Below are 26,266 nucleotides of genomic sequence, written 5' to 3'. Positions count from 1 at the left end.
TGAATAGACACTTCTCAAAAGAAGGCATGTGAATCGCCAACAAGTATGTGAAAAAATGCCCAACATCACTAATCATCAGAGAAATGCAAGTCAAAACCACAGTGAGATATTACCTCACTTCTGTTAGAATGGCTATTGTCAAATGTCAAGACATAACAAATGTTGGAACAGATGTGGGGAAAAGGGAACCCTACACACTGTTTTTGACAATGTAAATTAGTACAGCCATTATGAAAAATAGTCTGGAGTTTCCTCAAAAAATTAAAAATAAAACTTCCATATGATTCAGCAACTTTAGAACTGGGTATATATCCAAAGGAAAGGAAATCAGTACATCAAAGAGATATGTGTACTCCCATGTTTACTGCAGCACTATTTCCAATAATCAAAATATGGAATCAACCTAAGTATTCATCAACAGATGAATGGATCAAGAAAATTTCACCTATATACACAGTGAAATACTATTCAGCCATAAAAAATAAAATCAGCATGGACAAACCTAGAGAGTATTATGTTAAGTGAACTAAGACTGGCACAGAAAGACAAATACTGCATGATCTTACTCATATGCGGAGCTGAACAAAGCTAATCTCGTAGAAGCAGGGAGTAGAATGGTCGTTTCCAGAGGCTGGGGTAGTCAGGGGAAAAGGAGGATGGGGAGATGTTGCTTATAGGTAGATAGGAATAAGCTCACTAGATCTATTGCATAGCATGGTGACTACAGTTAATTACAATACATTGAATTCTTGAAAAATGCAAAAATTGGAGGTTAAGTGTTCTCACCACGAAAACGACAACTGTGAGACAATATATTTGTTAATTAGCTAGATTTAACTATTTCACAATGTGTATGTACTTCAAAACATTGTGTTGTAAACAATATATATGCACAATTCTATGTCACTTGAACAATTTTTAAATGTATATTTTGATTCTTGTCAATCACATCTTGCAGTCAATAAGTAGATATAAAAACTTAAGAAAGAAAAATTAAATATCAATGTCACTATTTTGTTCTATAAACAGAAATTTAATATATGATTAAAGTGTCATCACAAATCCATGCAGGAAATATGAACTATTTTTACTAGATCATTCTGTGGAGAAAAAACAAAACTGAATTTCTAGTTAACAATAGAGAAAAAGTGTACTACAACTAGATTAAAGACTGCTAAGAAACATAAAACTACAAGGAGAATGGAATATAATGTAGAAAAGTATCTGTGCAATCTAGAGTCGTGAAACACTTTAACAAAAACCCAAAAGGATAAAGGTGAAAAATTAATTACCTTGATTATGTCAAATTAAGGCTTTTTGGTTCACCAAAGAACATCAAGGGCAAAGATAAAGATAAAACCAAGGAACAATAATAAGTATATAGAAATAAATTTAACAAATGATGTTAAGACCTCATAGTAAAATTATAAAACTGTATTAAAAATATGAAATACTTAAATAAATGGGGAGATATACCATGACTATAATATATCTTTATATCTTAAAAATGTTAGTTTTTCTCAAATTGATGCATAGATTTAAGGCAAATCATGTTAAAATCAAAAAAAAAGAAACTTGATAACCCATTTATAATATTTATATAGAAGATTAAAGGGAAAAATTGCCAGAAGAATTCTGAGAGCATATGCATGAAGGGGGGACTTATTATTTAGATAACAGGACTTTTTATAAACCTATGGTGATTAAGATAGTGTGATACTATTGCAGAGATAGACAATTAGACGAACAGAATAACACAGCTCAGAGGTTGACCCACACATGTATGGAACTCATACACAAGAGGTGTATTGTGTCTGAAAAGTGGGTAAGGAAGAACTTCAATAAATAAAGCTGGGAAAATAGTATACACATGAAAAAATTGAATTCCTACCTCTCATGATATATAAAAATCAATTTCATACTTTAAATCCTTGATAGAAAAATATAGATGATTTCTCCTAAACTTTAAGGTAGGGAAATATTTATAAAATAAAACAGAGAAAAATTAACCATAAAAGGAAGAATTAATAACTGCAACTTTTCCAAGTAAAAACTTTTGGTTATAAAAGCAAAGCTTGAAGAAAATGAAAAGCATTTCAAACTAGGAAAATGTATTTACAATATTCACTATTGTCAAAGAATTGGTATCAAAAAGGCATGAAGTATTCTTATGCCAATAAGAACTCAAAAAAATCCAAGAAAATGTGGGCAAGATATTTCACCAAACATATGTGTGAGAAAACCTATGTGTTCAATAAAACACAAAGTAACAATCCCTGATGATCAGGGAAATATACAGGAAGAATGCAATAGGATACATTTTTATACCCATTTAATTGGCAAAAATTATAAACTCTGACAATACCTAGTGTTAGAACGGTTGTAGATTCACAGTACCTATTATACACTACTTTTTGGAGTATAATTGATGCAGTGATTTAGAAAACAATCTGGTATTACCACAGCACAACATTTACCTACCCCATGACTCAGTAATTCTATGCCTTAGGTAAATAAACAAAATAAATCTAGTACTTGTGCACATGTTTAACCAAAGACATGTAAAATATTCACAGTGGCACTGTTCACAATAGCAAAAACTGGAAAAACAGAAAAGCACATAAACAGGATAAATGTGGTATATTCATATGTTCACACCCAGTGGAATAACATAGTGGTCAAAATGAATGAAATACAGTGACAAAAAATCATGAATTAATCTTAGTAGTATGGTAATACAATAATTAAATGAAAAGTTAATTCTCAAAGAATTACATGTTTATTAGCCTTTTATCAAGATAAAAATAATTTAAAATTACTCTATATATTTACAATAAATATATAAACAGTAAAAATATATAAAATAGTAAATATATATATGAGTAAAGACATACAAACATAAAGTTTATGTATATAAACTTTAGAAGCAACAGTCCTATCTAAACAGGAAAGTTGAAGAATGATTAAAAGAGTCAGGATAACTGTTGCCTGATTTAGGATAGTAGGTTGGTGAAGAGTACTGTAAAATTATATGTAGATTATCTAGGTCACTGATTCTGTTTGGGGGGTTGAGGTTTTCCAGGTGGTTATTATGTAACCAAAATTAATACACAAGTGGAAGAAAGCAAGCAGGACATGCATAAACTGGACCCCTTCCTTACACCTTGTACAAAAATTAACTCAAGATGGATTACAGACTTAAATGTAAAACCCAAACCATACAAACCCTAGAAGAAAACCTAGGCAATACCATCCAGGACATAGGCATGGGCAAAGACTTCATGATGAAAATGCCAAAAGCAATTGCAACAAAAGCCAAAATTGACAAATGGGATCTAATTAAACTAAAGAGCTTCTACACAGCAAAAGAAACTATCATCAGAGTGAATAGGCAACCTACAGAATGGAAGAAAATTTTTGCAATCTACCCCCATCTGACAAAGGTCTAATATCCAGAATTTACAAGGAACTTAAACAAATTTACAAGAAAAAAAAACCCTGTCAAAAAGTGGGCAAAGGATATGAACAGACACTTTCAAAAGAAGACATTTATGTGGCCAACAAACACATTGAAAAAAAGCCAAACATCACTGATCATTACAGAAATGCAAATCAAAACCACAATGAGATACCATCTCATGCCAGTCAGAATGGCAATTAGGAAAAAGTTAAGAAACAATAGATGCTGGTGAGGCTGTGGAGAAATATGAACATTTTTACACTGTTGGTGGGAATGTAAATTAGTTCAACCATTGTGGAAGACAGTATGGTGATTCCTCAAGGATCTAGAACCAGAAATACCATTTGACCCAGCAATTCCATTACTGGCTATATACCCAAAGGATTATAAATCATTCTACTATAAAGACACTTGCACACATATGTTTATTGCAGCACTATTTACAATAGCAATGTCATTGAACCAACCAAAATGCCCATCAGTGATAGACTGGATAAAGAAAATGTGGCACATATACACCATGGAATACTATGCAGCCATAAAAAATGAGATCACGTACTTTGCAGGGACAAGGATGAAGCTGGAAGCCATCATCCCCAGCAAACTAACACAGGAGCAGAAAACTAAACACCACATGTTCTCACTCATAAGCAGGAAATGAGTGATGAGAACACATGGACACAGGAAGAGGAACAACATATACCAGGGCCTGTTGGTGTTGGGGGGCGAGGGGAGGGTATTCAGAGGACGGGTCAATAGGTGCAGCAAACCACCATGGCATACATATTCCTAGGTAACAAACCTGCACATTCTGCACATGTATCCTGGAACTTAAAAAAAAAAAAAAAAAAAAATCTCATGAACGCAAAGGAAACAACAGACACTGGGATCTACTTGAGAGGGGAGGGTGGGAGCAGCAAGAGAAGGAGAAGAGATAACTATTGGGTACTGGGATTAATACCTGGGTGATGAAATAATCTGTACAACAAACACCCCATGAAACGTGTTTACCTATGTAACAAACCTTCACACATACCCCTGAACCTAAAATGAAAGTTATAAATAAATAAATAAATAATCATCAGTAACCCAATGTCGTTTATTTGCAGTCTAAGGAAAAACATTAAAGTTAAACCAACAAGAAACAAGTATCTCTAGATTTTACAAAAATAGAGATTATATGTAATTTGTTACCTAACTCAGCCTAAATTTACTTTCTTTTTACAACGATTAGGCAATGCAAATTTTTTGAAAACATCAGATCTCAGTGGTTTATCCTGCCCTACACAATGTCTCCTCCTAATTTATCTTAATTTTTTGGATCAGAAAATCATGCCTATTGTAACTACATTTAACAAAACTAAGCACTGAGTTTCAACATTTATGCCACTACAGAGTTTTCTAGAGATGAACACTGTCCTGGTTGTGACACAACCATTGCCCTACCAGGCATACCTGAGCTACATGTAATTCCCCTGATTTCCTGGCTGGATTGTATTCTAAACTCTTTTATTGACACACTATGCTCCCTTCCCCCACACTTGCCTAAGTTCTTTGTATCCTGTCATTTTCAACTTGGGTGTCACCTGGGAAACCTTCCTTGTTCTTCCTACCACCTACTACTGCTTGGGCTAAATTTATCTCTGTGTGCTCCAATGTCTCTATTTATTGCAGAATCTAGAAGATTAAATGTTTGCCAGTGTTTTTTTTTTTTTTTTTTTTTTTTTTTTTCCATTCGACGTGAGCTCCTGGAGGGCAAAAATCTATGCTTCGTTTATTTTTGTATCTCCTTAATCTGACTCATATCAGATACCTATGTTTTCTTCACTTATAAGTGCATTTCTTTCTATGCAACTTTAAGTAAAACACCCTATTTCTTATAATTTTGTGTTACTACATTTTACAACTTAAAAAATATTTACAGTTGTGTTTATTGGGTGAATATTAAGTTCTGCAAATCATTTGTTTCAACAGCTGGCTGTCAACCCCACCTTAATCAGAGACACATGTGTCATAACTATGGCTACTATTTTATCTGACAGCAAGGCTACCCATTTCACTAGAAAGGAGCTCATTTTCCAACCAGACATAATGAACACTTAAGGAAAGTCTATACTTGAAAGAAAACATTGCTTCATAGACATGTCAACCCATTGACCATATGTAAATATTTACATAGATACTTTCTGCCTCTCTTGTCAATGAGTAGGTTTTTGCTTTATATTTCTGGAACCATGCTTTAGAATTGCTTTAAGATACTAATTAACATGAAATGCACCCCACTGTCAATTTATCTCATAATCCTAATCAGCTAAAAACAACCAAAATTCCCAGAGAGGGTAACCATGCCATAAGAAGTGACTGGTGTTGGGATTCATCTCTTCTGTATTAGCACATGATGGCAATATAAGAATCCTAGAAAATCTAGACCACTCTTTTTAAAGAAATCCTTGAGCTTATTTTTCTTTATTCACTGAAGAAATAGTTTATTCGCTGCTAATTATTTCTGCCTTGAAGAAAAAAAATGTAGCTAGTGGAAAGGAAATGGGATTGAAATTGCAAAAGAGTTCAAATCCTGGCTTCAGACTGTCGCTTGAGTTAGTTATTTAATCTTTATGAACCTCACTTTCTCTGTCTGTAAAATGAAGATAATAACTACACTGAAGATCAATGTTAGGGCTACAGAAAATGCACTTGGCACACTGAGGTAGAGAACGTGCTCAATGATAAGTTGCCATTATTACTAGATGTGAGAGGAAGAGAAGACCAGTTACCTAAATCTGCATTTTTTATCTTTCCCTTTGTTCTTCGGACATGCTTTGCTTCTAGAGGTGTACATACATCCTATGTTGCAATGAGTATTTATGAGATTAATGAAGCTATTTGTAAACCATCACCTTCAGATAGAGAAAATAGCCTTTGTGTAACATGGGTACTTTCTCATTTCCTCTGAGTAACAGTGGGGTTTATAACTGTACTGATTGTATGCAGTCTGCTTAGTTTGTATAAACAGTTACACATTTCCTTAATACCCTGAATGTATAGATTGCCAAGTGAAAGAAAACCTGTTCATTTTATTCACAATTGGGTGCATCAAAACACTGGAAATAAGAAACAATTCTAGATGTAATCTATATTTTTTGCACTGCTTTAGAGATACATCCTTTTTTTCCTGAGGCTAAAAGTGAAACTTCTGTTCTACACTCACTGTGCATATGATAAAGACAGTGCTGGGAAACTGGCTTGCTGCTGGCCCTCGCCTCTACTCTGGCCCTGGAGATGTGTTTATTTCTTTATGCAGATCTGTAAACCTTTCCCAAGGCTAGAATTTCCAACCAAAGATAATCCTTTATGTTTTGTTTAGCTCCCATCTAATCACTTCAAATACGTAGGTGTTTCTTTCTTTCTTTAAAAAAAAAAAAACAAAAAACTTCCTGATTCTGAATGAGGATTTAGTTAAATGCCTGTTTAAGAATTGATGAGTAATTTAAAGGATTTAGGAGAACATTCTGTGCTATTATATGCAAATACATGCCATGCATGGCTCCCTATGTCATTAACCTGGCAGTCATTTCATGCATGACTCCCCATCTTATTAAGCTAGCAGTATGGAATATTTGATTTACTAAACTGGCATGAACTACTTAGTGTGCTAATACAGGAATATAACTTTTAAATTTCTTTGGAATAACTATCTTTGAAACAGATTCTTAAAGACGATAACATTATTTTGACAGCTGTGCTCAGTTTCTAAGAGTCTATTTTAGGGAGCGTCTTATAACTGGTAGAAATGTACCTGTGTGATTTGAATGAACCATACAATAATTGAAAATGAAAACCATCATAGAAATAAGAGTCCTTAGAATTCAGTAGCAAGTGATTCGACAACACAGGTAAATAAATTTTGTAGAAGTGTTTGCTTCTAGACAAGATGTGTGACAGTATGTTGTTGCCTGAGAGTCTGCCACTGGGCTTCCAGTTATCATGATGTTCTGAAAACTCTTTTTATAGCCAAGGCCCCCCGGCCTTCCCCAGCTTTCGTTGCCATAGCAGCATTCATTGGCCATGGGATTTACAGAAAAAAAAGAGAGAGAGAGAGAGGGAGGAAAAGAGGGCTGCGTGTTTGTAAAGTTGGTGCAGTGCCAAATGTAGCAGGAATTATAAATTCAGGATGCTGGATTCTTTAGTGTCCATTTCAGCTAGTGCCTAATGTCACCCACATAATCACAAACCACTCTGTCATCATTCAGACCAGCTGCGTGAAATGAGACAAAGGGAAATTTAGCAGCAAGAGAGGAAATGGTAATTTAAAAGGCTTTTAAATGATGTTTTCTATGTTCCTCAATCAACAATATTTTAAAGCCTTTAATTTTTTTTTCAACAATAGGATTTCCTTGTTGTGCTGGCTTGACTGATGACATACTAGCACAAAGTTGGCCAAGAAAATGTCAAGAGACTAGAAAGGAGGTCCAACAGATAAATCTAAAAGCAGTTAAAAAGGAAATATTTATAGTAATTTTCATTTCTGCTAAACTTTTTGCATTTAAATTACACGGATAAGTTTGCCTTCATCTTTTTGACTATTGCATAATTTTGACTCAGAAGAATCAATGTTGATCAGATATGCCCTTTAATAAGTACTTCCAGATTTGTGATATTATGTTCATTGTTTCTTCAGTCGTGACACGTATTTCAGAATTCACAAGGCAACAGGAAAAAAAAAATGTTCATGCGGGAAGAAAACCAAGTGAATAACCCAGGAAAGTTGGTGAACTGTGACATGTGTTGGACTCATGTGAACCATGAATATGTAAGTGGGGCCCAGCTAGGCCAGGAGGAGAGGGAGGGAAGAGGATGTCAGGTGGGGAATTTGTCTAAGAGAAAGGGAATATAAAATGTGTTTGCTTGCAGCAATTCCAGGATGTTGGCTAGGATTTACACTAGGATACAAAAAGTAATCTGTTAAAACTGGAGTAGTTTATTGGTATATGGTTGGAAATAGAGAAAATCGACTGTAAGAGAACCATTAATGTTTAGCAGAGCCTTTTGTTAGATTAAAAAAAATTATGATCTCTTTATCTGAAATTATAAATAGCACCTGTATATATGAACAGAAAATTAGATGAATACAATAGAGTAGAGATCCCAGACATGATTCAACATTATCTGGGAAATTGGTAAACCACAGAAGTGGCTTTACACATCAATGGGGAAAGAAAAAAAATTTAATGTTTGGTTTGAGGACATTTTGGTTATTTATATGGAAAAAAATTAAAAGAAGATTTATATGCCACATCATAGAAAAAAACAATTAAAATTTGAATAAAAAACTTAAAATGTTTACGAAAAATATAGATGACTTTTTATGAATTTAAGGAAGGTAAGCATTTTTTAAACTAGCTATGAAAATACAAATTTTGAGGGATAAATAATATGTTGTTTTGACAATGGACAATATAAACACAGTGAAAGAACAAGAAAAAGTTTAGGAAAAGATATTTCAATGCAATAGCTGAGAGGATTGTTTTTCAGAATGAATGAAGCATTGCTATAAATTAATTTAAAAAAAATTAACTCAGATAAAAATAGTATGAACAGATCACTTACAGAAAAAGAACCCTGAACCCGACAAACATATCAAGATGCTCCAACTCATTAGTAGGGAAATGCAAAGGAAAACAAAAATGGTAAGGATTTGACAATATCAGATTGGCAAAAATTTAAAATCTAACAATGCCAAGTGTTGCTGTACATTTGGGAAAACAATGCTGATGGGTGTTTGAAATGTTATCAGGGAACTGGGAAACAATTTGTCAGGATATAGTAAAGTTTAAAATATGTCTCCTATAGGACTGAGTAATTCTATATCTATACACACGTACCTACAAAAATATTGCAGCATTAATTAAATGGGAAACAAATATATCATAACATTCATATTATGGAATACTGAATGCCTATTAAAATAGATAAAATAGAAACATGTTTTAACTTGAATAATTGAGAGAAAAACTTTTAGTGGGAAAAGTAAGTTTTAGTATCCAATATAAAATATGATACCATTTACAGTGACATAAATGTTATTGTGTTAATATAAAATAGGTTATTTATGTATGCATAACTATATTATTAAAGCATGAAAACCTGGATGGGAAGAATATATTCCCAACAAAGGAGACATAGCCAAAGAATAAAGGAGGGAAAAAAAGAACACATGAACTGAATCTGTAATGATTTACAAAAATACCTATTTTGGAAAGTGAGACAACCAAATATTGAGTGCTGGCTGATAGAACACTTAACCACCACTGAAGTGGTATTGCCAAAAATAACAATAATAATAATTAGACTCTGAGTCTAAACCTTGAGTCTCAACTCAAGAACACATTTAAACACATTTATTTATTTATTTGTTTGTTTGTTTGCTTTTTGAGAGGGAGTTTTTCTCCTGTCGCCCAGGCTGGAGTGCAGTGGCACGATTTTGGCTCACTTCAACTTCCACCTCCTGGGTTCAAGCAATTCTCTTGCCTCAGCCTCCCAAGTAGCTGAGATTACAGGCACCCCCGACCACACCCAGCTCATTTTTTGTATTTTTAGTAGAGACAGGGTTTCACCATGTTGGCCAGGCTAGTCTCAAACTCCTGACCTCAGGTGATGCACCCACTTTGGCCTCCCAAATGCTGGGATTACTGGTGTGAGCCACCATTCCTGGCCTTTTAAACACATTTATAGGAAGTACAGGGGACATAGGAACATTTTAAACATCATGATGAGGGTGAAATCAGGGAAATTCAAACTGGAAAACTCAATAAGCAAATGACCTAGTTTCTTCAACAACAACAACAACAAAACTGTAAGCCCCCTGACCACCCCCCAACATACAAAAAAAGAAAAAAAAAATCCAGGGGAATGTTTAAAACTCCTATTAGGCAATGTCAATGTGAGGGCCTTGTTTAGATCCTGATTCAAACAAAACTGTAAAAAGTTACATTTATGGAACAATTGAAAATGTAAATACCTACTGCTTGTTTCATATCTTAGGTGTAAAATCAGTAATACAGTATATTTAGGACTATATAGTAAATAAAGAAAACTGTAGAGAGGCAAGCAGTCCCAGTTCTTTACTACAAATTAAGAGCAGTACACAATCAGTTCTGAAAACATCTCTAGGGTGGTCAGAAAAAGCCCATTCGTTTACTTATTTAACAAATGTATAAAGAAGCTATCAGATGCCACATATGATACTCTTTTATGCATTGGAGATAAGTGAGTGAACTAAATAGACGATCTCTTCCTTTATAGAGCTTAAACTCTATGAGGGAAAAGAAGTAAACAAACATGTAAATAAATGATACGCCATCTGGTAATAAGTAGTAGATCAAAAAATAAAGCAGGCCCGGGCACAAGGAAGGGAAGGCTTTTCATTGTATATTCTGTCAGGTGAGACCTCACTAATAAGACTGCTAAATAGAAAGATCTGAAGGATGTATAGACAAGCCAATAGCTGCAGGGGGATTGGGGGGCAGGGGGAACATTCCAGGCAGAGGAGACAGCCAGTATAAGAGTCCTCAGGTGATACCATATGTGGGGTAATCAAGAAAAACTAGAGGAGGTCAGGTGTGACTGGAGAGCAGTAAGTGATGTGAAGAATTAGAGGGCACATGGAGACAGGTCATGCAGAGCCTTGCAGACCTGCTTTAAAGCTTTGCATTTTACTGTGGATGAGGTGGGGGGTCTAGTGGAGATTTTCGGTATTGATGTAAACACTCTGACTTAAATTTATAAGGTTTGCTCTTTTGCTGTTTTGAGATTAGACCTCAAGGCCAGAGCAGAAGCCAGAAAAGCAGTTAGCAATCAATTACAACAATACAGTTGTTCATTTTCACTTCAATCTCAACAAAATCTCACAACACATCTGATTTTCACCTCAAATCTCCAATTCTTGCTGACTTCTCTATTAATTTTATTTGCCCTAACCCTAAACCTCTTTTTCATATTCCCATAAAATCCTTCAGATTGGGACTCTACTTTCCAAATATATTCAGAATGAAACACATTTTTTATTGTGATAAAATACACATAACACAAAAGTTAACATTTCAAACAATTTAAGTATATGTTTCTGCAACATTAAATATATTCATTATGTTGAAACTATCACCACCATCTATCCAGAACTTTTTCATCTTCCCCAATTGAAAATCTGTACCAATCAAATGCTTAACTCTCCAGTATCTCTCCCTCACTAGTCCCTGGTAACTACCATTCTACTTACTGTCTCTACGCATTTGACAACTCTAGAAACCTCATGTTAGTAAAATCATACAATATTTTCCTTTTTGTGACTGGCTTACTTTAGTAAGCATAATGTCTTCGAGGTTAATCCATATTCTAGCATGTGTCAGAATTTCCTTCTATTTCAAGTCTAAATAATATTTAATTGTATGCATATACCACATTTTGTTTTCCAATTCATTCTTCAATGGATGGTTAAGTTGTTCTCACATTACTTTTTTTCTATTTTATTTTTATTTTGAATTTTTTCTTCCAACTTTTATTTTACGTGCAGGGGATACATGTGCAGGTTTGTCACATGGGTAAATTGCATGTCACTGGGATTTCGTGTACAATTTTTTCATCACCTGGGTAGTGAGCATAGTACCTGATAGGTAGTTTTTTGATCCCTACCCCTCTGCTACCCTACAACCTCAAGTAAATTCCTGTGTCTATTGTTCTCCTCTTTGTTTCCATGTGTTTTCAAAGTTTAGTTCTCAGTTGTAAGTGAGAACATGCTGTATTTGGCTTTCTCCTCCTGTGTTAATTGTCTTAGGATAATGGCCTCCAGATGCATCCATATTGGAACAAAGGGCATGATTTCATTCTTTTTTATGGTTTTGTGGCATTCCATGGTGTATATGTATCACACTTTTTTAAACTTTCATTTCAGGTTCAGGAGTACATGTGCGGGTTCGTTATAGAGGTAAACTTGTGTCATGGGGATTTATTGTACAGATTATTTCATCACTCGTGTACTAAGCCTACTACCCAATAGCTAGTTTTTTCTGATACTTTCCCTCCTTTCACCCTCCACCTCAAGTAGCACCCAGTGTCTACTGTTCCTCTCTGTGTCCATGTGTCCTTATCATTTAGCTCCCGCTTGTAAGTAAGAACATGCAATATTTGGTTTTCTGTTACTGTATAAGTTTCCTAAAAATAATGGCCTGCACCTCCATCCATGTTCCTGCAAAGGACATGATCTTATTCTTTTTTATGGCTGTATAGTATTCATGGTGTATATATATAAACATTTATTTTTTATCCAATCTGCCATTGATGGGCATTTAGACTGATTCCATGTTTTGCTATTGTTAATAGTGCTGGTAGAACAATTTCTATTCCTTTGAGTATACACACCCAGTAATGAGACTGCTAGGTTGAATAGTAGTTCTGTTTTTAGCTCTTTGAGGAATCCCCACACTGCTTTCTACAATGGCTGAACTAATTGCCACTTCCACCAACAGTGTACAAGTGTGCCCTTTTCTCGACAACCTCTGCATCTGTTATTTTTTGACTTCTTAGTAATAGCCTTTCTGACTGTTGTGAGATGGTATTTCATTGTGTTTTTGATTTGCACTTCTCTGATGATCAGTGATGTTGAGCTTTCTTTCATATTGTTGGCTGCATGTATTTCTTCTTTTGAAAAGTGTCTGTTCATGTCTTTTGTCCACTTTTTAATGGGGTTGTATTTTTTTCTTGTAATTTGTGGATATTAGACCTTTGTCAGATACACAGTTTGCAAATATTTTCTCCCATTCTGTACTGTTTACTCTGTTGATAGTTTATTTTGCTGTGCAGAAGCTCTTAAGTTTAATTAGATGCCCTCTGTCAATATTTGCTTTTATTGCTATTGCTTGTGGCATCTTTGTCCTATAGTCTTTACCAGTTCCTGCGTCCAGAATGGTATTGCTTATGTTGTCTTCAAGGGTTTTTATAGTTTTGGGTTTTACATTTAAGTCTTTAATCCAACTTGAGTGGATTTTTGTATATGATGTGAGGAATTGGTCCAGTTTTAGTCTTCTGCGTATGGCTGGCCAGTTATTCCAGCACAATTTATTGAATAGGGAGTCCTTTCCCCATTGCTTATTCGTGTTGACTTTGTCAGAGATCAGATGATTGTAGGTGTATAGCTTTTATTCTGGGTTCTTTAAACTGTCCCATTTGTCTGTATGTCTGCTTTTGTACCCTGATGTTTTGTTTACTGCAGCCCTGTGGGACAGTTTGAAGTTGGGTAATGTAGTGCCTTCAGCTTTGTTCTTTTTGCTTAGGACTGCTTTGCCTATTTGTGCCCTTTTTTGGTTCCATATAAATTTCAGGATAGTTGTCTTTTTTTCAAGTTTTGTGAAGAATGTCATTGGTAGTTTGATAGGAATAGCATTGAATCTGTAAATTGCTTTGGGTAGTATGGCCATTTTTAATAATATTGATTCTTTTAACCATAAGCATGGAATGTTTTTCCATTTCTTTGTGTCATCTTTGATTTCTTTCAGCAGTGTTTTGTAATTCCCATTAAAGAGATCTCTCACCTTCCTGGTTGGCTATATTCCTAGGCAGAAATCAAGGAGTTCTTTGACACCAAAGAAAAAAAAAAATCTAGAACATACTAGAATCTCTAGGACACAGCTAAGGCCTTGTTAAGAGGGAAATCTATAGCACTAAACACCCACATCAAAAAGTTAGAAAGATTTCAAATTAACAACTTAACATTACAACTAAAAGAACTAGAGAAGCAATAGCAAATCAGCTCCAAATCTAGCAGAATAAAAGAAATAACAAAAATCAGAGCTGAACTGAAGGAGATCAAGACACAAAAAGCAATTCCAAAGATTAACGAATCCAAGAGTTTGCTTAAAAAAACAATTAATGATAGATAGGCTGCTGGCTAGACTAATAAAGAAAAGAAAGAATACTTCACTGAACACAATTAGAAATTATGAAGGGGATGTTATCACTGACCCCACAGAAATACAAAGAACGATCGGAGACTACTCTGATGCACATAAACTAGAAACCCTAGAAGAGATGGATGAATTCCTGGACACATACACCCTCCCAAGACTGAGACAGGAAGAAATTGATTCCATAAACAGACCAATAATTAGCTCCAAAATTGGATCAGTAATAAGTAGCCTACCAATCATAAAAAGCCCAACCAGATGGATTCACAGCCAAATTCTACTAAAGTTACAAAGAAGAGCTAGCATCATTCCCACTAAAACTATTCCAAAAACTTGAGAAGGACAGACTCTTCCCCAGCTCATTCTATGAGGCTAGCATCATACCGATACCAAAACCTGCCAGAGACACAATAAAAAAAGAAAATCTCATACCCATTTCCTTGACAAACATTTATGCAAAAATTCTCAACAAAATACTTACAAACCAAATCAAGCAGCCCATCAAAAAGCTAATCCATCACCATCAAGTAGGGTTTATGCCTGGGATGGAAGGTTGGTTCATACACAAATCAATAAATAATTTCAGTTTTTTAAAAATTTTTTTGAGAATTGCTTTAGGGTCGAGTGTGTGGGCAATCTTAGAGTATATGCCATGTGCAGATGAGAATGTATATTCTGTTGTTGTTGAGTGGAGTGTTCTGCAGATGTCTGTTACATCCATTTGGTCAAGTGTCAAGCTTAGATTCTGAATATTTTTGTTAGTTTTCTGCCTCAATGATCTTTCTAACACTGTAAGTGGGATGTTGAAGTCTCCCACTCTTATTGTATGGTTATCTAAATCTCTTCATAGGTCTCTAAGAACTTGTTTTAACTCTGGGTGCTCCAGTGTTGGGTGCTTATATCTTTAGGATAGTTAAGTCTTCTTGTTGAATTGAACCCTTTATCATTATGTAATGCCCTTCTTTCTCCTTCTTCATCATTGTTGATTTAAAGTCTGTTTTTTCCAAAAGAATAGCATCCTCTTCTCTTTTTTGTTTTCCATTTTCTTGACAGATCTTTCTCCATTACTTTACTTTTAGCCTATGGGTGTCATTGCATGTGAGAATAGTGTCTTGAAGACAGCACATGGCTGAGTCTTGGTTTTTTGTTTGTTTGTTTTGTTTTTGTTTTTGTTTTGTTTTAGACGGAGTCTCGTTCTGTCGCCCAGGCTGGAGTGCAGTGGTGTGATCTCTGCTCACTGCAAGCTCTGCCTCCCGGGTTCACACCAATCTCCTGCCTCAGCTTCCCGAGTAGTTGGGACTACAGGTGCCTGCCACCACGCCCGGCTAACTTTTTGTATTTTTAGTAGAGATGGGGTTTCACTGTGTTAGCCAGGATGGTCTCGATCTCCCGACCTCGTGATCTGCCCACCTCGGCCTCCCAAAGTGCTGGGATTACAGGCGTGAGCCACTGCGCCCAACAGAGTCTTGCTTTTTTATGCAACCTGCCATTCTGTGTCTTTTACGTGGGCCTTTTAACTCATTTACATTCAAGATAGTGAGATTTAAGACGCAGGACACGAAAGCAAGATCAAGCAGGGCTAATGACTTATTACATATTCTCCCAATGTGCATTATTAAGTATGTTACAACGTACAATATTTCACTATAAATTATCACAATGGCAATGAGCCTAAGAAAAATATATTCTGGGAGCTATGTGCAGTTTGAATTTAAGCAGAAATATTTTGGAGGAGGTGGGTACAGCACTTAAGGGAAAGGTAACCTGCATCTCACCAGGATAGTGATTGAAAATGGAAAAAGGAACTAAACTCTGTTCCTTTTCCCCACCTCCTCCTTTTATTCCCCTCTTCCATATTTCTGCGTCCCAGTCACTGTCTATCTTTCAAGTTCCTGAAAGGTCATGATGCTTCCCACCTGAGACATTCCCCCTCTCCATGACATCCCCTTTTCCTTTACTTTTTCTGCTCATTTACTCTGAGCTTCCTCCTGGGGTTCCCCAGGTTAAATTGGGCATTGTCAATTATAGTTTTATATAGAATGGAGCAACTTTATTCTTTCTCAGTTGCACTAATCACAATTATAAGTGATTGCCTGATGATGTGTCTTTTTTTCTTCCTAATACACTGTGATCTTTAAGTGAAGGGATCAGGTAAGTCTTATTCACCCCTCAAGTCCCAAGCTTATTATATATAAAAGAATAAGATGTCTTTTTCATGTTCTCCAATACATACATGATATGGAGATAATTCCATTAAGATTTTAAGTAGTTATCAAATGTTTAAAACATTTTGAAAGTCAAATGCTTTGCACTGTACTCATTTAGAAAGTTGATCATAGTTCTACATGAAACATGAACAATCGTTAGGTTGATTAATACAAGAGTTTGGAGTATGTAATATTTTACAAAAAAAGGTAAAAAGTCTCTACATAATGGACCCCATGTTTTACTGCTTATCAATCTTAAGCAGTAGGAAAGCTATAAATTTAGAAATGTGTTTTTAAAGGAAAACAATTTCAATGTATTGGTGTTGCTTCATTTTTAAGTTTACAAACTTGTGAAAAAAATTAAATTCCTACTTTTAGTAACATCATTTAATTAATTTAGCTTCATTCTGTTTTATAACGAAGATTGATGTATTTCTAAATTATACTGCATCATGTTTGATTTATCCAACCTCAGTATTGAAAATGTTTTAAAAAAATTCTGATAATTTTCATCAAAACAAATTCCTGTCTTTACTATTCTGCATGTTAGAGTTCATTGAAAACACTCATTAATCTAGCAGTTTAAGATTTTAATTTCCAGATGTAATGATTAGCATTTCTAAGTTTCTTAAATTCAAACCACAAATATAAACCCTTTTCAGGGGTCACTGGAGGCAAATAATTTAGACCTAATATTTTGCTAAGTTAAACATGGTGCTGGTTTATGTAATTAATTTAATAATATTTGCTCTGACACCGTGTTATTATTTTCAAGATTTTACTTTTAACACAAACTAATTTATTTGAATAAATAGTATGTGTATAACACATCCTGAAGAATTCCCTTGTTTCATTTAAGTTTTTGCATATTTGAATCCTGTCATTCATTTTTTGTTTCTTGTAAATTGATTTTTTAAAAACACTAGATACTATTGAGAGAACTGAAGTGGTGTTCATTGGTGTGATATTAAATTCAGATAATCATATTACTTTAATTACTTATTTCCTTCTTTAGAGACAGTAGTTTAGGAAATATAAAATCAGTATACTCTCCTTAACAAAAGAAATATTTAACATATTAAAAACAGTTGAAGAAGAGCAATAAGGATAACTATAATACAGGAATATTCCCACTATATTCAGGGAATGCATTCATGAAAATATGAACAGTTATTGAATCAATCTTTGATGGGTCCTTATAACAAAGTCCTTATAGAGATGCTTTTCCATTAATATAATGCAGTCATGACTTGCTTTGGTTAATCCTTACTGGATGCTGTGACATATACAGTACTCTTCATGTCAAAGAAATTCATTAATTTTAGTTAAAAATGCAAAGCATGTCATTGAAAATGTATACGATGTAAGTGTGTGGTTTAGAAGTAATAACCAAAAAATAAATGAATACTCATGTATGTATCACTCAGCTGAAGAAAAAGTTAAAGCCTCTTATGAGCCTATTTCCATAACATCTCCCTCCCTCCCACACACATAGAACCAGCAGTTTGAACTTTGTATAATCACATCATTTGCTTTTCTTTATACTGTAGCCATATATACTGTAAATGCATTCCTAAAGTAGATATTACTTAGCTTTTCCTTTTTTGAACATTTATATTGGATCATACTATATTTCTTTTCTGTGACTTTATTTCCTCACAAATATTTATTGATAAATGCAGCTGTCGAGTACTGTACTCTGTTGTATTAATCTGCCATCACTCATTTATTTATTTAAGCTTCTGATTGTTTTTTGCTATTATGAACAATGTGTTTAAGAACATTTTGAACATCTGATGTTCACGTGCAATTTCTCTAGACTATATATGTGGGAGAAGAATTACTGAGTCAGATTATGAGTCAGTGGAAATTTACTAAGTGATGAGAAATTACTTCCTAAAATAGTATCAGTTTACATTCTCATCACTTCCTCATTTCTGCAAACTCTTGCTAACATATAGTATTGTCAGACTTTTACTTTTAAAAATGAATCTAGTGATTGTGAAATTGTGGTCTTAGTTTGCATTTTCTTTATTATTAAGAAGGTTAAACATTCTTTAATAGGTTTCTTGTTCTATAAATTTCTACTCTTGACTGGGATAGGCAGCCTCTAACATGAACCCTAGTGATCTTTGCCTCCTTCTATAATCTCTTCCCTTTGAGTGAGGAGTTAGACCTAGTGATTTGCATGTAAGAAATAGAACATTGCAGAAAATGATTAGATATCATTTCTGAGATTAGGTTACCAGGAGACTGTGGCTTCAGTTTCCTCTCTCTCACCCTTTCATGGACTCACATTGTGAGAATCCAGGACTCAGGTTGTGAGCTGCCATATGGAGAGGCCCACAAGATAAGAAACTGAGGGAGGGCTCTGGCCAGTAGCTGCAAGGAATTGAGGCTCTCAGTTCAATGGGGTGGCAAGAACTAAATTCTGTCAACCACCGTATGAGACAGCATAACAGTGGATTCTCCCCTAGCAGAGCCTGTAAAGGAGACTACAGCATCTCCTGACACCTTGATGGCAGCTTTGTGAGAGACCCTGGGTCAGAGGTACCCACCTGAATTTCTGATCCATGGAATCTGTGAGATAATGAATATTTACTGTTTTATAGTTGCTGAGTTTGGGAGTAATATTGTTATACATCAAATACCTAATAAATAAAATGACTTTTGAGGCTGTTGTTTCCTTAGGGCTTCATAGTGGTTCTTTATATATTATATTCTAGATGCAATAATCATCAGTCATATGTGTTGCACTAATATGTTCCAAAATTATAATTGTAACACTTTTTCTGCTGTGTCTTTTGAAGGAAAACTTCTGATAAAAGATAAAAGATTATCTATTAAATATTTATTTATATATTATATAAAATATACAATAGATGTATATTAAGATATATGTTAATCTATATTGATTATTAGATATTAAGATATGTATATTAATATGTAGGATATCTATAATATATGTTATAGGTATGTTAATATATGTTATATATCTAATATAGTAAATTTAACATACATATGTTAAATTTGTATATGTTAAATTTATTACATATGTTAAATATATCTATATATAGATATCTTTACCTGTCAAAATTCATTTGCTTTTCCATGAAAATGAACCATTTGCATTACTATGAGCAGGAAACAAGTGACACCCATCTAAAGATAACCAAACATGCACAAATCACGGAATTACACAATTCCCAGAGGACTGGTTATGCAATGCCCAGCATCCCAATGAAAGGACATTTAGTAATTTCTTTTGTGACATCTAGAAACTTATCCACAATTCTTCCTGGCAGTCACTCTACTCCCCTTATGATCATAAATAATCTCTCTCTTTCTCGAGGTTATGCTTATTCACAAAAAGGCTTGTTTCATTCAGGTTTGTGATTATGGTTCACATAAGTGAAGCAAGAATAATAACTAAACATATAAGGCCTCCTTGAGTTGCTTTGCAAAAATACAGGCATAAGGTATCAAGCAACCACTAAAGCTATAGAATTAACATTTGTTTGAAAGTTTCCATAAGAAATTTCAGATAGGACTTTAAAAGCCTCTATTTTTGGTATTGCAGGTATTACAGGGCTAGTAAATCAAACCCCCAAAAACTTTCTCCACCGAACTTCACCTGTAACCTCTACCATTTAGAGGAATTTCCATTTCTGTGAGGTTCCCAAGATTTGCTAAATCTACCAGCCTGGTAAGAGCTGACCTTCCTTACTATGTGTAAGACTGGGAATGCATACGTCAGGCATCATGTCAGTTTTCATAGGAGGTCTTTTTAAGCCATACATCTATGTATTAAGTCAACTTTGTTCTTTAATAGTGGTTCATCATAACTGACTGAATGAGAATTTGTCTCAAATATCCCACCAAAAGTAAGGTCTTGGTTACATAAGAAATTTGTGCAATTATATTCTGGATTAAAAGGAGGAAAGATTCTACTTCAATCTGTGAACAAAAGTGAGCTTGAAAGAGCAAATCCCTCAAGATGGATTCCAACTAGCTAACTGGGCCTAAATTTAAAATAGAGCCAAGCAGCCACTTGCTGACTACAGGACACACACACACTCTGACTTCCCGCTCAACCTGCACCTCTTTAAATCTGGGAGTTTTCAGAGCTCTGCTGTATCAACCAGTTACAGCTGAGATGAATTGCCCAATCAGAACTCAGCTATATTGACCAATCACAACTAAGTCAACTTGAATCCTTTATTTGCATAAATGAACCTGATTGGGAACCTGAATGAGAGCTTTTGCTATAAAATCCAAACCCTGGCCAGAAACAGTGACTTCTGCCTGTAATCCCACCACTTTGGGATGTTGAGGCAGGAAGATGGGTTGAGGCCAGCCTGAGCAACATAGTGAGACCCCCCCCAAACAATTTTTTGTAAATTGCTCTACAATAAGCAATTTAAAAAACAACCCAAACCCTCTGTTTGTTCTCTGGAATACACTTTCAATTTATACTGAAGGCTGTATTTTCCCACTTTGCAAACTGTTCACTGTCACAAAGTCTCTTTCCCTCAAATTCTGATGTAGAGGAGAACTGTTCACAAAATCTATACAAATGACTCTGTTGCCATGAAGAACAAAGGGTATCTAGTAAAAGTTTCTGAATTCTGGGTTTCGCTGAGAAGCAGACATAAGTTTAAAATGTTTCATTTCTATTTACAAAGCAATCTATTAATTTAAGCATTAGAGGTCATTCAAGAAAAGACAGGATTTCCTTATATAGCCATAAGAAAATAGAGCATTAAAATGGCACCAACAATATCTCAAATAACCAGAAAAGAAATGGCACCAACAATATTTTAAACAGATAACTAGAAAAAAATTTTTCTAATCAGTTCAATGAGTGCTATTTCAGGGGTCCCTAGCCCCAGGCCACCCTGTGACTAGCTATGAACCAGGCCACACAGCAGAAAGATGAGCAGCAGGCAAGCAAGCATTACCACCTGAGCTCTGCCTCCTGTTAGATCAGTGGCAACATTAGATTCTCATAGGAGCACAAACACTATTGTGAACTGCACATGCGAGGGATCTAGGCTGCGCTGCTTGCTTATGAGAATCTAACTAATGCCTGATGATCTGAAGTGAAACAGTTTCATCCCGAAACCATCCCTCCACCTTTCCTCTAGCCCATCGAAAAATTGTCTTCCACAAAACTGGTCCCTGGTGCCAAAAAGTTTGGGGACTGCTGTGCTATTTAATTAATTCTTGTTTGCTAAATTTGGTTCAGTGGTCTGATTTCATGAAGTCTTTTACCTGTATACTAAAAAGAGTTCTGGAAATCCTGACTCAGTCAATGGTATGGTCTGAAAAGTTATCTAAGCAATGCCAGCTCAAGAGTTTGTGCCCAAGAGTCTATCCTTTGAAGTATCACTTGGAGTACAATAGTCCTCCCTTATCCTCAAGGGCCATTCCAAGACACCTGGTTGATGCCTAGAACCATGAAAAATATCAAACCTTATATACACTATGTTTTTTTCCTAATTTAGTGGAGAACTGTCACTTTTTCACTGAAAGGAAGCAATTTACTGCTTTCCTTTTTCATATCCAAATTGCCAGCATCACTACTGTTCCACTTTGGATTCATTACTAAGTAAAATAGGGGTTATTTGAACAGAAGCGCTGCTATACCACAACAGTTAATCTGGTAAACAAAGATTGCTACTAAGTGACTAACTGGTTGGTAGTATCTACAGCATAGATACATTGAGCATGAGCAAACGGGTGATTCATGTCCAGGCCTGGATAGAGCTGGATGGTATAAAATTTCATCACATTACTCAGAATTGTGCACAATTTAAACCTTATGAATTGTTTATTTCTGGGATTTTCCATTTAATATTTTTGGATTGTGACAGACCATAGGTAACCAAAACCATGGAAAGTAAAACTGCAGATGGGGGGCTTACTGTATCTTGTACAGTCCATTCTATGAGGCTTTCAGGTTGCCCTTTGTGAAGACAAAAACTTGGGTCTGTAATTTATAGGAGAGCCTTCAGGCACACATTAGAATATATAAAAAATCATCTACAGCATGTTATCTGTTATCTGTAGATAATAAACATTTAATGATTGTGGTTCACTCAAGGCCCAAGGGCTTTTCAGTCAGCTTGTGATAAATGCTGCTCGGCCTGGCTCTCTCCCTTCAGGGCAGTGAGCTCCCCTCTAGCTTCTACCTCTAGGTAGGTCCAGAAAGTGACCACCTAGGAGCCAAGGCATGGAATTGGGAACCCCAGGAGTCTTCTTGGTTCTCTAGCTTACTGTGGCCAAGCTCTTACCCAAGCTGCAAGACAAAGTCTCCTTTACCTTTCCCTCTCCTATTCACAAGCAGAAGGACTCTTTTTCTTTGGCCACCACAGCTGGGAATGTGCTGGCTCACACCTGAAGCCAGCACAGCACTGGGTCTCACCCAAGGCCTATGGTAGTACTGCCTGGCTATTGCTAATTTTTATTCAAGGCTCAAGGTCTCTTAAGTCAACAGGTAATGAATCTTGCCAAAACCGGGTCCTTCCCTTCAAGTCAGTGGGTTGTCTTCTGGCCCATTGTGTTTCTAGAAGTGTTGTCTGGGAGGCTAGGGCCCGGAATGGGGGCATCAGGCTTGGTGCCTTATACCACTGTGGGTAGGCTGGTATCCAGAATGCAAGACAAAGTCCTCTTTACTCTTCCCTCTCCTTTCCTCAAGCTAAGCGAGGGAGTCTCTCCCAGATCTGCGAGCTGTATTGCCTGGGGTTAGTGAAAGGGTGATGCAAACACTCATTCGGCCACCACATCTGGGGTTTCATTAGTTTACATGTACCCCAAGTCCACTGGCTCCGAGCCTAGCATAGCACCAGGACTTGCCCAGGATTACAGTTCTTGTGGCTTAGACTGCCTTTCTAGTTGATTTGGAACCCCAGAGCACTTTAGCCCATGGTGGAAAGGCTTCCTGGAATTCAGGTTCTGACCACTGGGATGGATGATTTCCATCTCGTTAGGGCTGTCTAAATACTCCCTATATGGGTACCAGCTGAATTCTACCTTGTGTTGCTTTCCACTGTGACAGACAGCACTGAGTTTCAATTCAAGGTCCACCATCATTGCACTCTCTCTTCCCCAAATACAGATTCTCTCTCTGCACCATGTGGCTGCTGCAGGAAACTGGTGAGGGATGGTGTCGACAATTCAAGACTGTTTTTTCCTACCCTCTTCAGTGCCTCTTTCCCTGATGTGATGTTAAAACCAGGTATTAATGATCATCGTTCACCTGATTTTTGGTTCTTACGAAAGTGCTTTCTTGTGTGGATAGTTCAATTTGGTGTTCTTCCAGGGGGAGATAACCACTGAAGCGTTCTTGCTCTGCCTCCTTCTAGCTGTTTGTTTTTAAATTTAAAAATTTAAACTAGTCTCACTTTCCAAAATGTTTCTGTGCTAGAAATTTCTGTAAGAGAGATGATTTTAAAAGCCTAATTCATTTAAAATAGTAGAATTTTCTTATTTTCTGGGAATTTAAAAAATATTTATTTATCTAAGTGCTTATTTTTCTCCATAAAGCAATCCCATCAGTGTTCTTTTAACATAAAATATAAAACAATATAGTTTATTAAAAGCTTTCAGAGGTAGGAAAACCATGAGAGGTAAAGCATTGCTAGAGGATAGACAATGATATAAAGAGACACAAACAGATGCAGAGAGAACACATAGCTTCAGTTCTACAATTTCAGTCACAGGCAGGTCAAAGAGAATACAAACATTAAAACAGATTTTATACGCATCAAAACGTTGTTCTTCCCAATGGCTACAGAATTTGTAAGTTAATTTGAGTTCAAAATAAACTATGAAAAAGACTAAACACTAGATTTTCTTGTCTTTCATCTAACAGGAAATAGATGTCTACCACCCAGCAATAATAATCACTGAGTGGTTAAGCCAGAGGTTGGCAAATATAGCTCACTGTCTATTTTTGGACAACACAAGAAGAGATTTTTCCATTTTTAAATGGTTGGAAAAAATCAAAATAATAATAATATTTTGGGACATATAAAAAGCTTTATTAAGAAATTAAATTTCTAGTGCCTATACTTAAAGTTTTATTGGACTGAGCCATGTTTATCATTTGCATATTTTCAATGACTGCTTTTGAACTTGCCATGGTCTGAATGTTTGTGCCACACTCCAATTCACATGTTAAAATGCCAAACCCCAAGACGATGGTATTAGGAAGTAGGGCCTTTAGGAAGTGATTAGGACATGAAGGTGGAGGCCTTATAGATAAAATTAGTGGCCTTATAAAACAGATCCAGGAGAGACCCCTTGTTATTTCCACATAGAATACAAGGAGAAGGTGTCATCTAGGAACCAGAAAGCAAGCCGTTCCCAGACACCAAACCTACCTTGACCTTGGACTTTCCAGTCTCCAGAATCTAGTTTTTACTCATTTTAATAGTTTATCTTGAGCTCCAATTAGTTTACAAATTCGGTAGCCATTGGGAAATTTATTTCTCCAGTGAGAAATAAATTTGTTTATAATGTACCCAGTTTATGGTATTTTGTTATGATAGACAGCCCAAATGGACTAACACAGCACTACTATAGCAAAGTTGAGTACAGTCATGCATCACTTAACAATGTTTCAGTCAACAGTGAATTGCCTATAACTTAAGTATCCCTTACTTAAAATGCATGAGACTAGAAGTGTTTCAGATTTTGAATTTTAAAAATACTCATACTTACTTACAATACATGTGTATTAGTGCTGATGCATGTGTTTCAATGATAATTTCCCACTCATTACCTCTTATTTTGTATACTTGTGCTTGCTCTCTTTTTTTTTTTTTTTCAAATTAAGTTAGCTAGTTGTTTACTTTGCTGGATATTTTTATGAACTATCACTATTTTTACTGTTTTACTAATTTCTACCTGATTAATTTCTGCTTTTATCTGTATAATTTTGCTCTTTTGTCCTTTCTTTTGCTTAATTTAAAGTTCCTTTTCAAACTTTTGTGTTAGAAAATATTATCATTTTTATTAAAATAATTATGTAAGGCTATGTATTGTCTTTAGTTATATATTTTGATATATAGTATTTCCATTAAAAGTATATTCTAAAAATTCTGTAACTTCAGGGCTCTTTTCTCTTTTTGTCTAGGTGTTTCACAGAGAGTTTTTTAAATTACAGACATTTTGGATGGGGATTTGATTATTTATTTTGATTTAGTTTCTATTTCCTTGCATTGTGATCACAGAATATTTTTAATCTTTTTTTTTTATTTTATCGAGACAGCTGAAATTGTGGAGCAGAAATTGTGGAGAAGATAAAAGCCATGTCCCCTATGCCATGTTTAAATTACCTCGTCCACAGAATTCACAAGTATAATAAAATTATTGTTTTACATCAATAAGTTTTGGTGTCATTTGTTACTCTTTATTGATAACTGGAACATGGTAAGACATAAGGAAAATTTACTTTATGATTTTAAAGAATAAAAGAAACTCAGCATTGGATATCACACTACAGATCATAAAACCCAATCAGCCTCCTGATGTTTGAATCCCTTCTAAACAAAGTTGCTAGTCATCATCCTCCATACCCTATTCATACACTTCCAGTTACTGAGAGTTTATTAATTATACAAGCTTTCATAATCAGG

The 26,266-nt window shown here is 35.3% G+C and overlaps 2 long non-coding RNA genes across 3 annotated transcripts in view; one reads left to right on the top strand and one right to left on the bottom strand.

Moving 5' to 3' along the window:
- LOC129466011 (uncharacterized) overlaps positions 1 to 26,266 on the bottom strand; it is a 124,209-nt gene that overhangs the window by 67,757 nt on the left and 30,186 nt on the right. The window lies entirely within an intron of this gene.
- Positions 20,216 to 25,947, top strand: LOC134732881 (uncharacterized). Its single transcript, XR_010116440.1, has 3 exons — positions 20,216 to 20,328; positions 23,743 to 23,862; positions 25,900 to 25,947. It is a non-coding gene; the product is annotated as an uncharacterized lncRNA (long non-coding RNA).

The sequence above is a fragment of the Symphalangus syndactylus genome, chromosome 17, assembly GCF_028878055.3.
Source record: "Symphalangus syndactylus isolate Jambi chromosome 17, NHGRI_mSymSyn1-v2.1_pri, whole genome shotgun sequence".
Lineage (NCBI taxonomy): Eukaryota > Metazoa > Chordata > Mammalia > Primates > Hylobatidae > Symphalangus > Symphalangus syndactylus.
This window is presented reverse-complemented; position numbering and strand designations above follow the sequence as displayed.